Source organism: Hyla sarda, chromosome 2, assembly GCF_029499605.1.
Source record: "Hyla sarda isolate aHylSar1 chromosome 2, aHylSar1.hap1, whole genome shotgun sequence".
NCBI lineage: Eukaryota > Metazoa > Chordata > Amphibia > Anura > Hylidae > Hyla > Hyla sarda.
Window position 1 is genome coordinate 97,981,704 of NC_079190.1, and position 22,343 is coordinate 98,004,046.

Consider the following 22,343-nt stretch of genomic DNA (forward strand, 5'->3'; position numbering starts at 1 on the left):
ATGTTCCTTTAGACAGCAGCGATCTAAAGGGTTAATAGCCGCCCGCAGCGATCGCCGCATGTCGGGTATTAATGCCGGCCTTCAGCCACAAGAATCACCAGGGGGCCGGCCGGTATTGCGCAGGCTCGAGTCGGGAGCACGCGGTGCCATACACAGCTACCCGGCTCGTCCTTAGAAGGCAACCGGTTAAAACTACGCTCTGCAGTTCACTGGTCTCTATAATTGTGCAGAATTTATCAAATCTGTGCACCGTTTTGTTAAATTTTGAAAAACTGAGTAAAAAAATAAAATAAATAAAATACACCAAGCAAACAGAGGTAAAATCTATACTACTTAAAGGGGTACTCTGGTGCTTAGACATCTTATCCCCTATCCAAAGGATAGGGGATAAGATGCCTGATGGCAGGGGTCCCGCCGATGGGGACCCCCGTGATCTTGCACGCGGCACCCAGTTTGTAATCAGTCCCCGGAGCGTGTTCGCTCCGGGTCTGATTACCGGCGACCACAGGGATGACTGCGTGTGACGTCAGGCCTTTGCGCCCCCGTGTGACGTCATGCTTCGCCCCTCAATGCAAGCCTACGTGACCCCGTGTGACGTCACGACAGCTGTCATGCATAGGCTTGCATTGAGGGGGTGGAGCCATGACGTCACTATGCTCCGTCCCCATGATTGCCAGTAATCAGACCCGAAGCGTACACGCTCCGGGGACTTATTATAATGGGGTGCTGCGTGGAAGATCACTGGGGTCCCCAGCGGTGGGACCCCCGTGATCAGGCATCTTATCCCCTATCCTTTGGATAGGGGATAAGATGTATTAGCGCCAAAGTACCCCTTTAAGGCTAGGTTCACAAATATCTGGCTCCATGAACCCAGTCTAAAACTGGGCACAACTGAATTCTAAGTAATCTGTTAACATCATTTGTCTATGATCTGGCAACATTTATTTCTGCAAGTCCAAGGGCATGTCCAGTGATCTGATGTCCAAATTAAGGCGCCAGATAAATGTGACACTGACCAGCCTTAGAGGGAAGTCAGCATTAGTGTTGTAGGGAAAACTATTACTTATACTGCAAAGACGTGGCCACGCACCTAAGGTACCTCGATTAAGATATTCTTCCCAACTAGGCCCAGTAAGTATGTCTTCTCTTCATAAGCTGCTGGCAGACAAGTCTGAGAATAATGAATTTGCAAGTCAAAATCAAACATGTACAATCCTCCTGTCTTCCAACCTGCTGTCAGGGGAGAGTGAGAACACACATATATTAGATGGCCGTCCAGTCTTACTGATCCCAGCAGGCTAAGCCAATGGTCATCAGATGGGTATTCCTATTTTTAAAATACATACAAGGCACGAGTATGTATAGAGAACCCAGCTGTATGTGGCCCCTTATTATTTAGGGTTGGGACATCATCTATACACGGTCAACAGTCTTCAGATCACTGGATTGTGATTAAAGGGATCAGAAAGCATGCTTTGTTCCTTTAAAGGCTTACTTTCTAAATAACTGTATTGTAATCTAAAAAAAAAAAAAAAAAGCCTAAAGCAAATTTGGTAACAATAAAGTAATCAGATAAAAGCCAATACTTACAGACAGACCTGCCTTGTAATACAAATACACACAAGACATCTCGTACAAATGATACACATATATAAAGCCTGTCTTGGTGGCATCTTTTACATCTTTCATTGACGACAAAGAAGAACAACGATCCCATAGCAGCATTCCACTATACATATATATATATATATATATATATATATATATATATATATATATATTTCTATCCTTATTAGTACAGCTGTATGATCTTCTGCTTTCTGATCTGGTTGTGCCCATTATCTATTTAAACAAACTGCTGAAAACACATCAAGGAGACTTTACCGAAACTGCAGATAAAAAGTACCAGTGGATAAGTCACACTATTGGGTCATGAAAGCTGTCAGGACTAACCCTTACACTTTACAAAAACGGTCAGGAAAACTGCACTGGTTAGTGCCTTTTACTACTAAGGACGCAGCACTCGACATTATCATCTCACTGCATTTACCAACATACAGGTCAGAAGACATACAACAATATTACTCTATAACACAATTCAGGTCTGCTTGTTTTTACACACATTTCAACCATTTTAAAGGGGTACTCCAGTATAAACTATGTTTAATGTTACTTAAAGTCCACAAAAACTTTTTATATAACATAGATAATACCATTATATGTATAGTTGGGCCTCTGTGCACCGAGGACAGGCGGGGCCTCTGTGCAGTGAGGCTCTGTGACATGCTATGGGCTCACACATGAGGATAATTGACAAGCCAGGAGCCTGCACAGAGCCCTGCTAGTCCTGTCCTCACTTCCTGTATTTGGACTCCTCACAGGCAATAGCTGCAGGGACAGCACTTTTTCACCCATAAATATACACATTTTTTAACCAATGTATATTACAAATATACATATAATTGTGTTATCTACATTATATAAAATTTTTGTTGACAACAGGTACACTTTAAGCAAAAAGGAAAAAAAAACAACAACAAAAATACAATACTTACTTGCTTCGGTCCCACACAGCTCCTTCCGTTCCCCTGATAAGTCTCTTCTCCCTGCTTCTGAAAGGGGAGATCGATGTAGGAATTGCCGCTCAGCCAATAACTGATAGGACATCACTGAGGCCAGAGATTGGCTGGATCCTACTCTGACCTCTCATTTTGGAAACGGGGAGGGGAGACTAGTTGTAGGACCAGAATTAGCCACAACAGAAGCTACGAAGAACAGATGTAGGCAAGTATCACTTTGTTTTTTCATTTTTACCCCAATAATACAATTTTGTTAATAGAGAAAGCACCTTTAAACAACGTCTAGCATGCCTCCTCAGACCCCGACTGTTGGACATGTGAGGGACCTCTCACATCTCGTTTCCACCAGACACAGTCTCAAGAAGAAAAAAAAAAGAATAAGAAAAGAGACCCTGGTGGCCTTTGTGTTAAATGGATCCAATGGATTCTATAAGAAAAATGTATGGCAAAATAGTTTTTACTTCTGTAGGTTCTGTTATATTCAGTGTTTTTTAGCTTCATCCCAGTACTATCTCATCCAGATAGGGCTGGATGAGAGAACATTGGATCCATTTAACAGATCAGTCCCTTATTCCCATATGTGTCATGATAAGGCCATGTTCATATGTGAAATAGAAGCTCCGTTAGAAGGCCTGGTTGCAGATGCTGGTAAAAATCCCAGACGAATTATAACTGCACCACGTGAAAGAGGCCTTAAAAAATATATATATATATCTCCACACACCAATTGGTCACAGCACAGAAGCAGCAGACTCCAAAGTAAAGCAGGCGGATGTCTTTTATTTGTTACCAGCAGTGCAATGTTTCGGCTATATGTTAGCCTTTGTCAAGCATATGCACATGCTAATGGGCTCTCCTGAAGGGCTAACCCCTAGTCGCCTCTTAATATGGTAATATTTAATGTATATACTTATATATTTAATTAGTGTGTGTTTTTCACTTTTTTTTCTTCTTTATTTTTAGGTGGTACTACTACTCCCAGCATGGAACCATGCTTGGAGTAGTAGTACTAGCTAAAACATTTAAAAAAAAAAAAAAAAAGTGAAACACACACACACTTTATTAAAAATTAATTAAAAGCTCATTATAAAAAAAACTTAAAATTTCCTTATAGGGGTATTGCAGGATATTTTTTTTGACTATACTACAGGGGCTGTAAAGATATTGTAGTTCATGATATAGTGTCTGTACCTGTGTGTGACGGTTTTCTCACAATTCTTCTGTGATTTTCACCCCAATATTTATTTTTACCAGCATACAAAATGACTGTTGTCTCAGATTTTTCCCAGCTTGCAATGCGACAGAGACCTGACTCACTAGTCAGCTGATGACAGGGAGCCTGTCTGCTTCAATGGGTGGAGGGATCAATCTGCAACTAATGCAACAGCTGTAGGCACCCTGATTGAAAGCCACAGGTCTTTTGAATGGATGCAGCTCATTTATGTTTCAATGGCTGGTGTGTGGGAGGGAAATGGAATTGTGGGATTTGTAGTCAAAAAAAGAAAAGTCAAGCAGGAAGTACCAGTTCACAAAAAGCTAGCCACAGTGTTAAAGGGGTACTCCACTGCCCTGCTTCCGGAGCTCCGCTCCCCATCGAAGTTTATTGTTCCGAGCGCTGTGTGCGGGCTTCCGTGTTCAGCGCTGCCCCTCGTGACGTCACACCCGCCCCCTCAAGGAAAGTCTATGGGAAGGGAGCGCGACGTCACGAGGGGCGGCCCTGAACACGGAAGCCCGCATACAGCCTTCGGAACAATAAACTTCTGGACGCTGGGGAGCGGAGCTCCAGAAGCAGGGCAGCGGAGTACCCCTTTAAAGGTAATCTCACAACATAGCCATTTAACTCCAAGACAAGCGCAGATCCTTCCTAAGCACCCTCCATTACTGTCTGCCAAAGTATGTACTAAAATCACCTTATGGTGGAGAACCCCTTTAACCTGCTATTGTGATAACAACAAATAACATAGAGTGCCCCTGAATGTTGGTGCTAGGATCTTCTTTTTTACTTTCAGATGGGTCAAGAAATAAATTAGAAAAGAAAACTGATGCCCTGCTGGATATCCAAAAAACGTGCTGTAAAAAATAAAAAAAATAAAAAAAACTCAGAAAAATACCAAATGACATTACCAATAAAATTACAAAAATTAATTATGCAACCGCACTAGTGTTTTGGTTTACCTTTAGCTACAATGGAAACTATTTTATTGACATAACTTTCTACAGTGTGAACTATGACCAGTAGAGAATTATTCTGCTAGTCCTAGAGCAGTGGTCTCCAACCTGCGGGCCTCCAGATGTTGCAAAACTACAACTCCCAGCATGCCCGGACAGCCGAAGGCTGTCCGGGCATGCTGGGAGTTGTAGTTTTGCAACATCTGGAGGCCCGCAGGTTGGAGACCACTGTCCTAGAGCCTCGTTTACACCATAGAGATCACATGTTGTGTAAAAGGATCCTCTCCTGCCAACAATACACTGTCCCTGCAGGTGAGGATAAGTCTTATATAAGAATAGGAGACATTTGCCATCACTTTCCTATGACAATAACCTATTTCTGGGCACTTTTACCATGAGACAAGGGCACGGAGCGCGACCCTCCTCAGCAGCACACACCACGTGACCGGCGCCCTCCCTCCATACAGCTCCTCCAGTCACTAAAGGCAGCCGCCAGCTCCCGCCACTTACCTGCCCCACTGCATCACTCCATCCGCCGCCGGTCACACAGCACGGGACTGCTGACCGTTTCTATGGCAAATTTCGCCACTGTGTCGTGCCCCGGAAGAGAATGTGGTCACCACCACGTTACCTGAAGGAGAAGCCCTCTGCTGGTGTGAGCGGTGTAGTGCAGACAGCGACTATACCTGCTGGTGTGAACGATGCTTCTCTGCCGCTGAACTACATCATAATATCGATTAAGGTTACATTAACACCTGAAGCCGATTTTGCTAACCATTGACTTAAATGAGTAGTTAAATTATCTGCAGAAAATATGCAGCAGATCCTGTACGTGTGACTGTACCCTACGGGTAGAGTCACATGTGCCATATTTTGCTGCCTATTTTCTGCAGCTTATTTTGCTACCCATTGGCCCTCATTTACTATTCTAAACCCGACTTGTTTTGTCGGTTTTTTGGCGCATCTTTGTCTGCGACATGTCGCAGACATCGTGCACCAGTCTGCGACACGATGCAACATTTTTTCCCGACGGACCCGATGAGGATTCTCCCAAATCCGAAAAAGGGGCGTAACCTGACATTTCTGAGCTTTCCCACGTATTTATAAAGGTTTCCAACCCGAATTTGTTGAATTGTTGTGGATTTTTCCCCCCGACAACTCAGAGGAGTTGGAAACCAAAACCAACAAAACCCACGTGCGACAAACAGGATGCAACATAATAAATACCAGGGGAAAAAGCAGTCGGGTAAGAAAGCAACATAGACTTACAATCCGATTTTCTAAGTAAATAAGGGCCATTGACTTAAAGGGTACCTCTCATCAAAAAAACTTTTGATATATTATAGATTAATGTATGCAGAATAACTTTACAATTGCATGTTATTAAAAAATATGCTTCTTTGTATTTAATTTTCCACTTTGAAGAAATGACCACTAGGGGTCTCCCTACCAGTCCTGGCAGCAAGCATTTCAGACTCATGCTGGAGTCCTAAACACTATGAGCTGCCAGTCTGCTTTGTTCACAAAGGAGAACACTCAGAGCTGCCAGCCTGCTTTGTTCACAGCCTGTTTGGCTGTGAACAAAGCAGGCTGGCAGCTCTGAGTGTTTAGGACTCCAGCATGAGTCAGAAATGCTTGCTGACAGGACTGATCGGGAAAAATACAATAGAAAGAAGCATATTTTTCATTAACATGCTATTAGAAAGTTATTCAACATTCATTAATCTAAAATATATCAAAAGTTTATTTGAGGAGAGGTACCGTTTAAATGGGTAGGAAAATATGCATCAGGAAATACATAGCAAAATACTGAATGTGTGACTCTAGCCTAAGGGTATGTTAACACGTGCATATTTTCTGCTGCAGATCTGCAGCAGATTCTGCTACCCATTGAAGTCAATGGGCAGCAAAATCTGCAGCAGATCTGCTGAAAAAAAAAAAAAAAACACAAGTGTGAAGGTGCCCTAAGGGTAATTTCATACGGGCAGATTACCACAGCATATTTGCTACAGAAAATCCACAGCAGGTTTTGCTACCATTGGCTTCAGGTCAGCAGAAAATCCACAAAAGCTGCCAATTAGCAGATTTTCCTTCAGACCGATTGAAGGTAGCAAAATCAGCATATACGCAGATAATTCCGCAGGTAATCCGGATTTATTTGTGGGTTTCCCGCAGCGTATTTGAAAGTGGGTTGGCTCTTCTCGGCTGTCCACAGCAGATTTTCCACTGTGGAAAATCTGCCGCAAGCCTCATTGAAGTCAACAGGGTCTGCGACGGATTTTCCAGAGCGAAAATTCCCCAGCGGAAAATCTGCTGCAGACAGCCGAGAAGAGCCCGCCCACTTTCAAATACACAGTGGGTAATCTGCAAATAAATCCGCCCGTGTGGACGTACCCTTAGGGTCAGTTCACACATGCATATTTTTTCTGCAGATTTGATGTTGCAGATTTTGCTGACCATTGACTTCAGTGGGCAGCAAAATCTGCTGAAGCAAATCGGCAGCAGAAAATATGCATGTGTGAACAGACCCTAAGGGTAAGTTCACACGTCCAGGTTCTGCTGCATATTTTCTGCAGCTGATTTTACTATAGGTTGACTCAGTGGCGTTGCGACCCGGGTGCGGGGGGTGCGGCCCGCACCGGGTGACACCAACCTAATGGGGTGACACCAAGACGCTCCGCAGCACCCCCCCCATCTGTGCCCGACCGGCCTCCCATCCGTCAGCACCCCCCCCCCCCCCCCCCCCTGCGCTGTGTGTGCGGTGCGCCCGTCCGTCATCACCCCCCCCCCCCCCTTTCACCTTCACTCTGCGCCCGTCCGTCATCACCCCCCCCCCCCGCACCTTCACCAGCACTGTGCCCGTCCTCCGCTCCCACGTCTGCGCCGGCCTGACGTCACACCGCATGGCCGCGCAGGAGGACGTGAGTTACGTCACTCGCACGGCGCCCGGTGAGAAGGATCGCTGCGCTGGATGGGTGAGTGTGTATGTCTGTCTCTCTGTCTGTCTGTCTCTATCTATGCTTGTGTGTGACTGTGTGTATGTGACTGTGTGTGTTTGTGTGACTCTCTGAGTGTGTGTGTGACTCTGTGTGTGTGTGACTGTGTGACTGTGTGTGTCTGTCTGTGAGTGTGTCTCTCTGACTGTGTGTGTGTGTTTGTCTCTCTGTGTTGTATGTGTTTTTTGTGTGTGTGTGTGGGGGGGGGGGGGGGGTATAACCAGCGATCTATTGTGGGGAGACTTTGACCCATTATGGGGAACCTGCGGCCTAATGTGGGGAAACTACTACCAAATGTGCGGAGTCTATGCTACCTAATGTGGGGAATCTGTGCTACCAAATGTGGGAAGTCTATGCTACCTTATGTGGGGAATCTGTGCTACCTAATGTGGAGAAATTGCTACCTAATGTGGGGAAATTGCTACCTAATGTGGGATAACTGGTACCTACCTAATGTGGGGGAACTGGTACCAAATGTGGGGAATCTATGCTGCCTAATGTGGGGAATAGATGCTACCTAATGTGGGGAAACTGCGACCTACCTAATGTGGGGGCACTGCTGCCTACCTAATGCTCCCCCCCCTGGCAGTAGCACCCTCATCATCCACCAGCAACACCCCCCCAGCAGCACCTCCATCAACATATCCTGATGGTGGATGATGGAGGTGCTCCTGCCAGGAGGATGATCCTGCCGATGGACGATGGGGGTGATACTGCCAGGGGGGATGGCCAGTAGCACCCTCATCATTCTCCAGCAACACCCCCCCAGTAGTAGCACCCCTATCATCCACTAGCAACACCACCAATACCCCCCTCCCGTGGTAATAGCATCAGCTAATGGATGTTGAGGGGTGTTACTTTGGTTGTGGTATTATATTCAGAGGGGGCAGTGTATGGCAACGTTATATTCAGAGGGCGCAGTTTGTGGTAGTATTATATTCAGAGGGTGCAGTTTGTGGTAGTATTATATTCAGAGGGCGCAGTTTGTGGTAGTATTATATTCAGAGGGGGCAGTGTGTGGTAGTATTATATTCAGAGGGCACAGTGGGTGGTAGTATTATATTCAGAGGGCGCAGTTTGTGGTAGTATTATTAGAGATGAGCGAACTCACAGTAAATTCGATTCGTCACTAACTTCTCGGCTCGGCAGTTGATGACTTATCCTGCGTAAATTAGTTCAGCCTTCAGGTACTCCGGTGGGCTGAAAAAGGTGGATACAGTCCTAGGAAAGAGTCTCCTAGGTCTGTATCCACCTTTTTCAGCCCACCGGAGCACCTGAGAGCTGAACTAATTTATGCAGGATAAGTCATCAACTGCCGAGCAGAGAAGTTTGTGACGAGTTGAATTTACTGTAGTTTGCTCATCTCTAAGTATTATATTCAGAGGGTGCAGTGGGTGGTAGTATTATATTCCGAGGGTACAGTATGTGGCGGTATTATATTCAGGGGTACAGTATGTGGCAGATTTATATTCAGGGGTACAGTATGTGGCAGATTTATATTCAGAGGGTACAGTATGTGGCAGATTTATTTTCAGAGGGCGCAGTTTGTGGTAGTATTATATTCAGAGGGTATAGTGTGTGGCGGTATTATATTCAGGGGTACAGTATGTGGCAGATTTATATTCAGAGGGTACAGTATGTGTTGGTATTATATTCAGAATGTACAGTGTGTGGTAGTATTATATTCAGTGGGTACAGTGTGTGGCGGTATATTCAGGGGTACAGTATGTGGCAGATTTATATTCAGAGTGTACAGTATGTGTTGGTATTATATTCAGAATGTACAGTGTGTGGTAGTATTATATTCAGTGGGTATGGTGTATGGAAGGTTTATAATGAAAGAGTATAGTGTATAGTAGTATTATATTTAGAGGATACAGTGTCTGGCAGGTTTATAATAATTATTGTTTTCATATAGAGGATGAGAATGCGCTGACATAGTGAGGAGACGTCTGGGCGTCACATTCTACAGACAGAAGTTTTAGCTGGACCAGGCGGTATGTACCATCTGAATTAGATAAGGGAAGACTATAGAGAAGACGTCACCTGTAGTCACTGATATCATTGTGTATTCTCCTCACTATAGAGAAGACGTCACCTGTAGTCACTGATATCATTGTGTATTCTCCTCTCTGTGTCCTATCAGAGCTGTAGTCACTTGTCAGTTCTACAGTTATGGTCAGTGAAACTACAACTCCCAGCATAACCTCACCACTGCTCAAAGGGGTACTCTACTGGAAAAAAAAAATTTTAATCAGCTGGTGCTACAAAGTTAAATAGATTTGTAAATTACTTCTATTTAAAAATCTTAATCCTTCCAGTACGTATTAGCAGCTGTATAAGCGATTCACAGGAAGTTATTTTCTTTTTTAATTTATTTTCTGTCTGACCACAGTGCTCTGTGCTGACACCTCTGTCCATGTCAAGAACTGTCCATAGTAGGAGCAAATCCCCATAGCAAACCTATCCTGCTCTGGACAGTTCCTGACATGGACAGAGGTGTCAGCAAATAGCACTGTGGTCAGACTGGAAAGAACTACACAACTTCCTGTGGAGCATACACCAGCTTATAAGTACTGTAAGTATTAAGATTTTAAATAGAAGTAATTTAAAAATCTGTTTAACTTTCTGGCACCAGTTGATATAAAAGTAAATGTTTTCCAGTGGAGTACCCCTTTAAGTAATTCTGGGAGCTGTATATTTCAATGGTGAAAACTTCTTTAACACTTTCCTATTCTGTGGCAACTGGTATATCTGATTATTATACTGGAATTTCTCACAATGCGCTACAACAGTGGTGTCTGTCACAACAGGCTAAAAACTTACTGGGGGGAGGGGGTAGGTATGGGGGTGACACCATTTTCTACCGCACCGGGTGACACCAACCCTAGCAACGCCACTGGGTTGACTTCAATTGGTAGGAAAATACGCAGCATCAAATACGCAGCAAAATGCTCTACGTGTGACCATACCCTTAGAGTGTTTTCACACGCCCAAAAATGTGTGGCATGTCTGCCCAGAGGACACTGGCGGACATTCCGCACATTTGCACAATCTGGCGAGTGCAAGGACCACTCGGAAATGCACTCATTGATGGCAATTCATTTTCAAGTGGAATCCACAGAAAGAATTGACAAGTCTACTTTGTATGCGGACGCCTTCATCAGGATTTCTGCAGCAGAAATATCTGCCCCAGAAATTCTGCCTTGTGCACAGTGCAACAAAATCCCATTGAAATCAATGAGACTCTGCTGCAGCGGAATGTCCGTGCAAAATATTTCTGCAGAATTCTGAATGGACATTCCTCTGTGTGAACATAGCCTTACAATATCCTGCACATATTTAATGCTGCAGATTTGACTTGCTACCTACAGCTACTAGTACCAACAGGGGGCTGATACTACCTAGGAGGCCTATTACTACTTATAGGGGGCTGATATTACCTATGGGGGGCTGTTACTACCTGCGAGAGGGGGGGTACTACTATCTACAACATTGTAGAGCATGAGGTCGCCACTAGGTGGCGCCTAATCCATGCTGTTTTTTCAGTTAAAAGGATGTTTCAGAAACATAATGGTACAATATTAATTGGTTCCTGGATGACATTGCAAGTTAAAATCATTTTAGTTTGGGATCAAAATGCTATTGACGCCTCCAAATAATAATACAATTAAGATTAAAGAAAAATAAAACAAGCAACCATTATAAATAAAAGCAAATCGTTACATATAGTGAGAAATAGCTGTTGGAAGCTGGAAATCACTTTCTATGATTAACCCCTTAAGGACTCAGCCCATTTTGGCCTTAAGGACTCAGACAATTTAATTTTTACGTTTTCATTTTTTCCTCCTCGCCTTCTAAAAATCATAACTCTTTTATATTTTCATCCACAGACTAGTATGAGGGCTTGTTTTTTGCGCGACCAGTTGTCCTTTGTAATGACATCACTCATTATATCATAAAATGTATGGCGCAACCAAAAAACACTTTTTTTGTGGGGAAATTAAAACGAAAAACGCAATTTTGCTAATTTTGGAAGGTTTTGTTTTCACGCCGTACAATTTATGGTAAAAATGACATGTGTTCTTTATTCTGAGGGTCAATACGATTAAAATGATACCCATTATTATATACTTTTATATTATTGTTGCGCTTAAAAAAAATCACAAACTTTTTAACCAAATTAGTACGTTTATAATCCCTTTATTTTGATGACCTCTAACTTTTTTATTTTTCCGTATAAGTGGCGGTATGGGGGCTCATTTTTTGCGCCATGATCTGTACTTTTTTTTTATACCACATTTGCATATAAAAAACTTTTAATACATTTTTTATAATTTTTTTTAAATAAAATGTATTAAAAAAGTAGGAATTTTGGACTTTTTTTTTTTCGTTCACGCCGTTCACGGTACGGGATCATTAACATTTTTTTTTAATAGTTCGGACATTTACGCACGCGGCGATACCAAATATGTCTATAAAAAATGTTTTTTACGCTTTTTGGGGGTAAAATAGGAAAAAACGGACGTTTTACTTTTTTATTGGGGGAGGGGATTTTTCACTTTTTTTTTACTTTTACATTTTTTTTTTTACACTTGAATAGTCCCTATAGGGGACTATTCATAGCAATACCATGATTGCTAATACTGATCTGTTCTATGTATAGGACATAGAACAGATCAGTATTATCGGTCATCTCCTGCTCTGGTCTGCTCGATCACAGACCAGAGCAGGAGACGCCGGGAGCCGCACGGAGGAAGGAGAGGGGACCTCCGTGCGGCGTTATGAGTGATCGGATCCCCGCAGCAGCGCTGCGGGCGATCCGATCGTTCATTTAAATGGCGAACTGCCGCAGATGCCGGGATCTGTATTGATCCCGGCACCTGAGGGGTTAATGGCGGACGCCCGCGAGATCGCGGGCGTCGGCCATTGCCGGCGGGTCCCTGGCTGCGATCAGCAGCCAGGATCAGCCGCGCATGACACGGGCATCGCTCCGATGCCCGCGGTTATGCTTAGGACGTAAATGTACGTCCTGGTGCGTTAAGTACCACCTCACCAGGACGTACATTTACGTCCTGCGTCCTTAAGGGGTTAACCCTTATAAGGGTACGTTCATACAGGCATCTCTTTTCAAACTCGCAGCGGATTTCCCGCTGCGAGTTTGAAAAGGGGCGGGGTCTCTGCACGCTACCTGCAGCAGATTTTCGCCAATGGACTCTTCTGTTGAAAATCTGCTGCAGACCCCATAGGTCTATGCTGGGGATTTTGAGACCTCTATCAGAAAAACTGAGCTCTGACATTTAGGAAGACTATATGATATAAAAGGGAACCATCATGCGTTTCATGCTGCCTTAGGTTAAGTTTCCACTTGTTTTTTTATCTGGCAAAGTTAGAAAAGTGAAGGATTCAATATGAAATGCTGTGGTTATAACACCAGCCGGAAACAGGGCTCCGCAGGAACGCTCTGCTAGAATAAGGGTCTATTCAGGACTCAGCGTTCAGCGTTTTCCTCCTTACCTTTCAAAAACCATAACCCTTTTAATTTTCCACCTAAAAATCCATATTATGGCTTATTTTTTGCGCAACCAATTCTACTTTGCAGTGACATCAGTCATTTTACCCAAAAATCTACGGTGAAACGGGAAAAAAAATCAGTGTGCGACAAAATTGAAGAAAAAATAAAATTTTGGGGGCTTCCGTTTCCAAGCAGTACATATTTCGGTAAAAATGACACCTTATCTTTATTCTGTAGGTCCATACGATTAAAATGATACCCTACTTATATAGGTTTGATTTTGTCTTGCATGTACGAAAATTAATACGTTTAAAAATGTCCTCTTCTGACCCCTATAACTTTATGTTTCTGCATATGGGGCTGTATGAGGGCTCCGTTTTTGTGCCGTGATCTGAAGTTTTTATTGTACCATTTTTGTTTTCATCTGACTTTTTAAAATCGCTTTTTATTCATTTTTTGTGACCAAAAATACTCTATTTTGGACTTTGGAATTTGTTGACGTGTAGGCCATTGACCGAGCAGTTTAATTATCAATATATTTTTAAAGTTTGGACATTTACACACGCGGCGATACCAGAAATGTTTATATTTTTATTTACATGTTTGTTTTTAAATGGGAAAAAGGGGGGGGGGGGGGGATTCAAACTTTTATTAGGGAAGGGGTTAAATCACATTTATTAACTCTTTTTGCACACTTTTTGTGCAAGCGGAAATTCAGAAGTGTGAATGGGAGTGCGGAATGCCATAGAAGTCTATGGGCTTTAATTTGAGCCTGAATTTCGCAAGCGGAAATTCTGCCGTGTGAATAGACCCTAACAGTGCAGGTGCGGCTTTCTTCTCATCGCTCCTCACATCCTAGTGACATGAAGCCTATGTCCATGTGAACGCTTTGCTATTCTAGCAGAGGGCTCATGTGGGCTCAGGCTTTCACGCCATGAGGATGCGAGAGTGAATACTTATGCATATGCGAAAAAAGGGTGGGCATATGGGGAGTATGAAGGAAGGAGGCAGAGAAGCTTGGAAAGTTGGCTCTGCCTCCATTGCACGAAGGGATGTATTTGCATACATGCAATGGAGCCTGTAACTTAAACGACTGGACTGATTATACATCATATTACCAACCACACTATAACCCAGTGTATTGGTTTTAGTGCAGGTGATCACTCAAAAAAAATAAAAGCATATACCTCTTAATAAATTTGTCGCATCTTACACCTATGTATTTTAGAATATTTGTTTTCCCTTTTATACCTTAAACTCTCTCTGTTTTCCCTTCTTATAAAGTATCAACATATTGCTATGACCAGTGGTGATCTGATTTCTGGGGCTACCAGCAATCCGGAGTATGAATGGGATGCAGCGCTGGTTTTTCCCCTGCACAGGGGGCATCCATCTAGTAAATAGCACTACCTGAAGTTCCCTAAGTTTTAAAGGAAGACACTGGGTTATAGTATGGGTGAACAGGATGAGGGGTTAATGGGTTAAATACATACCTGCACCCAGGAGATCTGTCCCTCTGAAGATCCTCTTCCATTTTCAGTGAATTGCGCGCTGGAGGCAGACTCGACGGTTCAATTTGAATATTCATTGTCGCGAGCCACATGAGTCGGCGCAGCGCTCACATGACCCATGACAATGAATATTAAATATTGAGCTGGCGGGCCTGCCTCCAGCGCGCAATTCACTGAAAATGGAAGAGGATCTTCAGAGGGACAGATCTCTGGGGTGCAGCTACACAGGTTTAACCCATTAACCCCTCATCGGTCTCCTGTTCACACACACTATAATGCAGTGTATTGGGTTTAGTGTGGGTAAACAGATGACAGTTTTCCTTTAAAGGGCCCTACTACATGAAGTGATAATCAACTGAACTGGATTATATATTGCCTTGTCAGCCGGCGAATGAGAAAATGGTCGGTTGGTCGGCTAATTTATTTTGATTAATAAAAAAAGAACATTGTCTGGCAGCCGCACATATTCCTGTGTAAGGAGATGTAAGGCCAACAGGCGATTGCAGCAAAGGGCCATGCCACTGTTTGTGTTGCCCTTCTCGCCAAACGCTCGAACCGTGTAAAGATTATCAATGTGCGCTGATCTACGAGATCGGTGCTCACTTACTGTGCAGGGTCGGTCAATTTAATAGGGTACTAAGGTATGCCACCTCCTTATAAGATGGTTAAACTTCATTAAATCTGTATGGTGTGGAATGTTTATGCTGTTCTCAAGCACAGTTCTTGACCGTATGTCAAGCGCTCCACTACTATTTTAAGAATGCTAGTGTACATAAGAGGTTCTAATATAGGACCTTGTGTGTCTCATTGCTGGAGCCTGCACTAATGAAGATATAGGGGAGATTTATCAAAACCTGTCCAGACGAAAAGTTGCTGAGTTGGCCATAGCAACCAATCAGATCGCTTCTTTCATTTTCGAAAAGGCCTCTGAAAAATGAAAGAAATGATCTGATTGGTTGCTATGGGCAACTCAGCAACTTTTTCTCTGGACAGGTTTTGCTAAATCTCCCCTATACACTTTTTTTTTAGGCTGGGTTCACACTCAGCAGTAGTGCCCCGTGCAGTCACCACGATTTGTCAAAAATCACTGCAGTCTTCTGCCACTATCAGCCACTGTCTGTTTTCACAGATGACCTGTGTTAAAAACAAAAGCCCAGATTTATCAAAATGTGAGAAAAACTGGAGAGATTTCACTATAACAACCAATCACAGCTCAGCTTTTATATCTTATGGAGCTCTGGTAAAGTTAAAGCCGAGCTTTGATTGGTTCAGTTCTCTCTCACACATTTTTAGGGCCGATGGGGGAGATTTAGGGCCGATGGGGGAGATTTATCAAAACTTGTGTAGAGGAAGAGAGTGGTTCCTCTACACAAGGTTGCCATGGGCAACTGCACCACTCTTCCTCTGCACAGGTTTTGATAAATCTCCCCCCGATAGGTTTAGGCCTCCTTCACATTGCCATTGGGCTCCACTATATGGAGCTCCATCAGCAGTTCCGTCGAAACAACGGGAGTTTAGCAGAGGAAAAAAAAAAAAAACAGTGCTTGTACTATTTTTGAACCGACCCAGAACAGAACAAATTACAGTGACCCCTCGACCTACGATGGCCCCAACATACGATAATATAACATGCGATGGCCTCTCAGAGGCCGTCACATGTTGAAGGCAGTATCAACATACGATGCTTTTGTATGTCGGGGCCATCGCATAAACGGCTATCCGGCAGCGCAGACTGCTTCAGCTGCCGCCGGATAGCCGTTTACGGTGCCCCGTGATGGTCACTCATCTGTCCTCGGGGCTCCGGCGCGTCCTCTTCGGGATCCTCTGCATCGTCGGCACTCTCCATCGAGGTCATCACGTCGCTGCGCACGCCATCCCGTCATCCAATAGAAGCGGCGTGCTTAGCGCCGTGATGGCGGCGACGGAGAGCGCGATTGCCGGGGAAGCAGAGGCCTTGCCGGAGCGTCTGGGACACCTCGGGGACGCAGCGACAACGATGGACGGCGACATCCCGGGCAGCGGTGACGGTCCGGAGCGGCGGGGACAGGTAAGTACAACTTTCTCTAACAATGGTCTACAACCTGCGGACCTCCAGATGTTGCAAAACTACAACACCCAGCATGCCCGGACAGCCGATGGCTGTCCGGGCATGCTGGGTGTTGTAGTTTTGCAACAGCTGGAGGTCCGCAGGTTGTAGACCACTGTCCTATACTTTACATTGCACGGATCCCTCAACGTACAATGGTTTCAACAAACTATGGTCCGTTTGGAACGGATTACCATCATATGTTGAGGGACCACTGTACAATGGCAGTGTGAACATTGCTTTAGATACAGTGTTTAATCAGTAGACTGCTTATTGATATCACTTTTTCATAAAACCTGTACCAACAGATACACCAGCCCTTTCCCAAATCACTTGCTCCCTTATCATTAAAAACTAATGTATATAATGGCATGTTTCTGAAGTGTAGTCATGCATTTACCAAACAATTGTGGTATACAAGGACAAACTAATACCTGCATACCACAACCAAACATCTACCATAAAGACATGTATTAATAATATTACCATATAGTGCCCAAATTGAATTCACATACCAGTACTATACAAGCGCTCTGCAGGATACTGTATAATGCTGTAGCCCTTATATATGTTTAGGAAAGAGCAGAGAACTTTAGTATCCCACAGATTATATCTTCTCTGACAGGAAACACTCTCTTTCCCAACCCTCTATCGGACTGAGGCCACCATTACAATGTCTCCTGGCCACGATTCGTCGCCCCCCTCCCCCCCCCCCCCAAGTATGGTACCAACTTTGTGTCCATTTAAATAATAACTGCGCCTCCCACTAAGTAGTGGTGCCCCCTTTGTCTTTCCTCTCAGAAATGATGCCCTTTTAGATAGCTAGGGGTTCTATAGGGCAGTTCATTTAGCATCAGGGGATTTACAGGGAAGAGGGCAGCAGAGCCTTAGGAGGAAGCAGGGCAGCAGAGCCTTAGGAGGAAGCAGGGCAGCAGAGCCTTAGGAGGAAGCAGGGCAGCAGAGCCTTAGGAGGAAGCAGAGCAGCAGTGTTGGAAGCAGGACCTGCAGTGCAGTGAGGTCAAGGATGAAACAAAATGGGGCAGCTGTGAGCGAGCTGCAGACACCCGCACCAAACATGCAATCACCCAGCACATGCATCTTTTGGGTGGTGATCTAGCATGGAAGGTAGAGGCCGGAGCAGCACAAATGGGATCTCTGCACAGACTCATACAATGCAGTTACCATCGGGGTATACGCATGCACACACGCACCCTCATTTTACCAAGGATATTTGGGTAAAAAAATTTTACCCAAATATCCTTGGTAAAATGAGGGTGCGTGTTATAGGCCGGTGCGTGGTATACCCCGATAAATACGGTACATCCTTTTGTTGACCTGCCCAGCTTTCCTGTCCAACTATTTTAGAGGTTGCTGGCCTAGAGTAAGCTGTAGCCCATGAAAGTGATTGACAAAACTAGGAGTTAAAAAGGGGTACTTCAGTGAAAATTATTATAATTTTCTTTTTTTTTTCTTTTTTTTTATGAACTGGTGCCAGAAAGTTAAACAGATTTGTAAATTACTTCTATTAAAAAATCTTAATCCTTTTAGTAGCTGTATGCCACAGAGGAAATTCTTTACTTTTTGAATTTCTTTTTTGTGTTGTCCACAGTGCTTTCTGCTGACACCTCTGTCCGTGTCAGGAACTGTCCAGAGAAGCATAGGTGTGCTATGGGGATTTTTTCCTGCTCCGGACAGATCCTGATACGGGCAGCAGGTGTCAGCAGAGAGCAGAGAGAAATTCAAAAAAATAAAGATTTTCCTCTGTAGCAAACAGCTGCTAAAAAGTACTGAAAGGATTAGGATTTTCAATAGAAGTAATTTACAAATCTGTTTAACTTTCTGGCACCAGTTCATAAAAAAAAAAGTTTTCTACCGGAGTACCCCTTTAACAGCTCCCTGCCCTGCCATAGTATTCAACTGTGCAGTTTAAAATGGTGATTGCCTGGATATACAGGGCTCCAGGCCTGTACAGTCCTGCTGTTCCTGACATGAACGTTGGTGGCAGCAGAGTGCCCAGTTTCCAAAATATCCATTTAAAGAGACAGGTACTCTTTAAGGTTATGGCTTATCAGTGTATATTGACACTACATAAATAACATTAATATTTTATCATAAAGGCTCAGTTTACCTTTATGTGTCCTACTTCCAACATTATCAGATTTGTGGACTAATATGGTAATATTGTATGAAAGCAAATTCTGCCGTGCTTCAATATGTTGTCTGTGTGGCACTATTTTTTTCCCCTGAAAAGTATGCAATGCCAAGTTTTGTTTTCTCATGGATTATGTACGAATATTTATGTATATAACATTACAGTCAATTAAAGTATTTACACTGAAATATAATGGGCATCCTTGTATAAGTGTACACCATTATTCTGAGATTATTATTATATTACATCTCACACTGGCACTTCATGTTCCAGGAGTAAATCTTATCTAGTACCTAACCAGAAAAGACAAAAATAAAGGAATAAAATAAAGGATATGCAAGCCTGTAAAAGTCATAACAAATGGCCGCAGTTTTTACTTAGAAACACTGTGGGGGAGATTTATCAAAACACATGCAGAGGAAAAGTTGGCCAGTTGCCCATAGCAACAAATTAGATTGCTTCTTTCATTGCTAAAAAGGTCTCCAAAAAATATTAGAAGCAATGTGATTGGTTACTACTGGTCAACTTTTCCTCAGCAGAGGTTTTGATAAATCTCCCAAATTGTTGGCAGAAAAAGACCACCTGGTCTATCTATTTTGTGCTTAGATTATTTTTTAATTTTTATAGATAGATATAGATTTCAAGATGTTTAAATTTAGTAAAGCTATGTTCAGACAGTCGAAATTCTGCATAGATGCAGAATTTAGTGGTCGCATTAATTTGGGCGGAATTCTAAATTTTTCCGCATCTATGTGGAATTTCTGCAGAATTTCCGCATGAATTCCACTTTAATTCCACTTTAATACACAGAGAACATTTAAAAAGTGCTTTTATTGATTGAAAAAGTTAAAATTTCACACAAAATCTGCATTTAGTGGAGAACATAAAAGCCCCATTCACTTCAATGGGATTCTGCAGCTGCTTTCAGCAAAAATATAAGACATTACTTACTTTTGCGGAATGCGGAAATTTAGCTGCGGAACGTCTGCAGCATAAATAGGACTGTGGAATCCCATTGAAGATAATAGGCTATAAACACATGCAGAATTTCCATGTGGATTTCAAATTGGAAATTCTGCCATGTGAGCTTAGCCTAAGGTTCCACTTTTTTTTTTTTTTTTTTTTTCTGGCAGTTTTTGGATATCTGACACTGCAGTTTTTGAGCCAAAGCCAGAAGTGTATTAAAAAGGAATAGGACATATAAAGGAAGAACTTCTCCTCCCTTATGGATCCACTTCTGACTGTGGCTCAAAAACTGCAGTGGCAGATCTCCAAAAACTGCCAGAAAAAAAAAAAAAGTGGAAACTTAGCCTTACTGTTGATTTACCAACCATATCTGCTGGAAGTTTTCCATCATGTAGACCGTGATACATTTATATTTGTGCAGAGATGTAAACCTTGTGAATACACTGCTCAAAAAAATAAAGGGATCACTAAAATAACACATCCTAAATCTGAATGGATGAAATAATCGTATGAAATACTTTCGTCTTTACATAGTTGAATGTGCTGACAACAAAATCACACAAAAATGATCAATGGAAATCTAATTTATCAACCCATGGAGGTCTGGATATGGAGTCACACTCAAAATCAAAGTGGAAAACCACAATACAGGCTGATCCAACTTTGATGTAATGTGTCTGGTCTCTACGTGCCCATATGACCTTCCTACGATGCCTGGGCATGCTCCTGATGAGGTGGCAGATGGTCTCCTGAGGGATGTCCTCCCAGACCTGGACTAAAGCATCCGCCAACTCCTGGACAGTCTGTGGTGCACGGAGACATGATGTCCCAGATGTGCTCAGTCGGATTCAGGTCTGGGGAACAGGTGGGCCAGTCCATAGCATCAATGCTTTCCTCTTGCAGGAACTGCTGACACTCCAGCCACATGAGGTCTAGCATTGTCTTGCATTAGGAGGAACCCAGGGCCAACCGCACCAGCATATGGTCTCACAAGGGGTCTGAGGATCTCATCTTGGTACCTAATGGCAGTCAGGCTACCTCTGGCAAGCACATGGAGGGCTGTGTGGACCCCCAAAGAAATACCACCCCACACCATTTCTGACCCACCACCAAACCGGTCATGCTGGAGGATATTGCAGGCAGTAGAACGTTCTCCACTGTATCTCCAGACTCACTGTCACATGTGCTCTGTGTGAACCTGCTTTCATCTGTGAAGAGCACAGGGCACCAGTGTCGAATTTGCCAATCTTGGTGTTCTCTGGCAAATACCAAATGTCCTGCACGGTCTTGGCCTGTAAGCACAACCCCCACCTGTGGACTTCAGACCTCATACCACCCTCATTGAGTCTGTTTCTGACTGAGTGGACACATGCACATTTGGTGCCTGCTGGAGGTCATTTTGCAGGGCTCTGGCAGTGCTCCTCCTGCTCCTCCTTGCAAAAGGTGGAGATATCGGTCCTGCTGCTGGGTTGTTGCCCTCCTACGGCCTCCTCCACGTCTCCTGATGTACTGGCCTGTCTCCTGGTAGTGCCTCTGGACACTACATTAACAGACACAGCAAACCTTCTTGCCACAGCTCGCATTGATGTGCCATCCTGGATGAGCTACACTACCTTAGCCACTTGGGAGGGTTGTAGACTCCTTCTCATGCTACCACTAGAGTAAAAGCATTGCCAGCATTCAAAAGTGACCAAAACATCAGCCTGGAAGCATAGGAACTGAAAAGTGGTCTGAGATCACCACCTGCAGAACCACTCCTTTATTGGGGGTGTCTTGCTAATTGCCTATAATTTCCACCTGTTGTCTGTTCCATTTGCACGACAGCATGTAAAATTGATTGTCAATCAGTGTTGCTTCCTGAGTGGACAGTGTGATTTTACTGTGATTAAGGGGCTACTCCAGTGGAAACCTTTTTTTTTTTTTTTTTAAACTGGTGCCATAAAGTTAAACAGATTTGTAAATTACTTCTATTACTTTTTAGCAGCTGCATGCTACAGAGGAAATTCTTTATTTTTTTAATTTCTTTTTTGTGTTGTCCACAGTGCTCTCTGCTGACACCTCTGTGCCTGTCAGGAACTGTCCAGAGCAGCATAGGTTTGCTATGGAGATTTTCTCCTGCTCTGGGCAGTTCCTGATACGGGCATCAGGTGTCAGCAGAGAGCACTGTGGACAACACAGCATACAGCTGATAAAAAGTAATGAAAGGATTAAGATTTTTTAATAGAAGTCATTTACAAATCTGTTTAACTTTCTGGCACCAGTTCATTTAAAAAAAATTAAAGTTTTCCACCGGAGTACCCCTTTAAGTGTCATTGACTTGGAGTTACAAAAACTCGCTCTGTGCAGTAATGAAAGTGCGGTGCTGCAGC

The 22,343-nt window shown here is 43.5% G+C and overlaps 2 protein-coding genes across 8 annotated transcripts in view; one reads left to right on the forward strand and one right to left on the reverse strand.

The window, feature by feature from the left end:
* SLC11A2 (solute carrier family 11 member 2) overlaps positions 1–22,343 on the reverse strand; it is a 122,238-nt gene that overhangs the window by 85,421 nt on the left and 14,474 nt on the right. The window contains exon 1 of one of the 7 annotated variants that reach the window (XM_056562635.1): positions 5,259–5,390. The exons of 4 other annotated variants lie outside the window; for them this stretch is intronic. The gene's annotated coding sequence lies outside the window, so the exon portion shown is untranslated. Of the gene's footprint in view, positions 1–1,090; positions 1,152–5,141; positions 5,391–22,343 lie in introns of those variants that run through there. 2 more of the 7 variants (XM_056562636.1, XM_056562637.1) reach the window with 2 other exon arrangements.
* The window catches only part of LETMD1 (LETM1 domain containing 1), a 116,200-nt gene continuing 99,206 nt past the window's right edge, over positions 5,350–22,343 (forward strand). The window contains exon 1 of the mRNA XM_056562643.1: positions 5,350–5,440. The gene's annotated coding sequence lies outside the window, so the exon portion shown is untranslated. The remainder of the gene's footprint in view (positions 5,441–22,343) is intronic.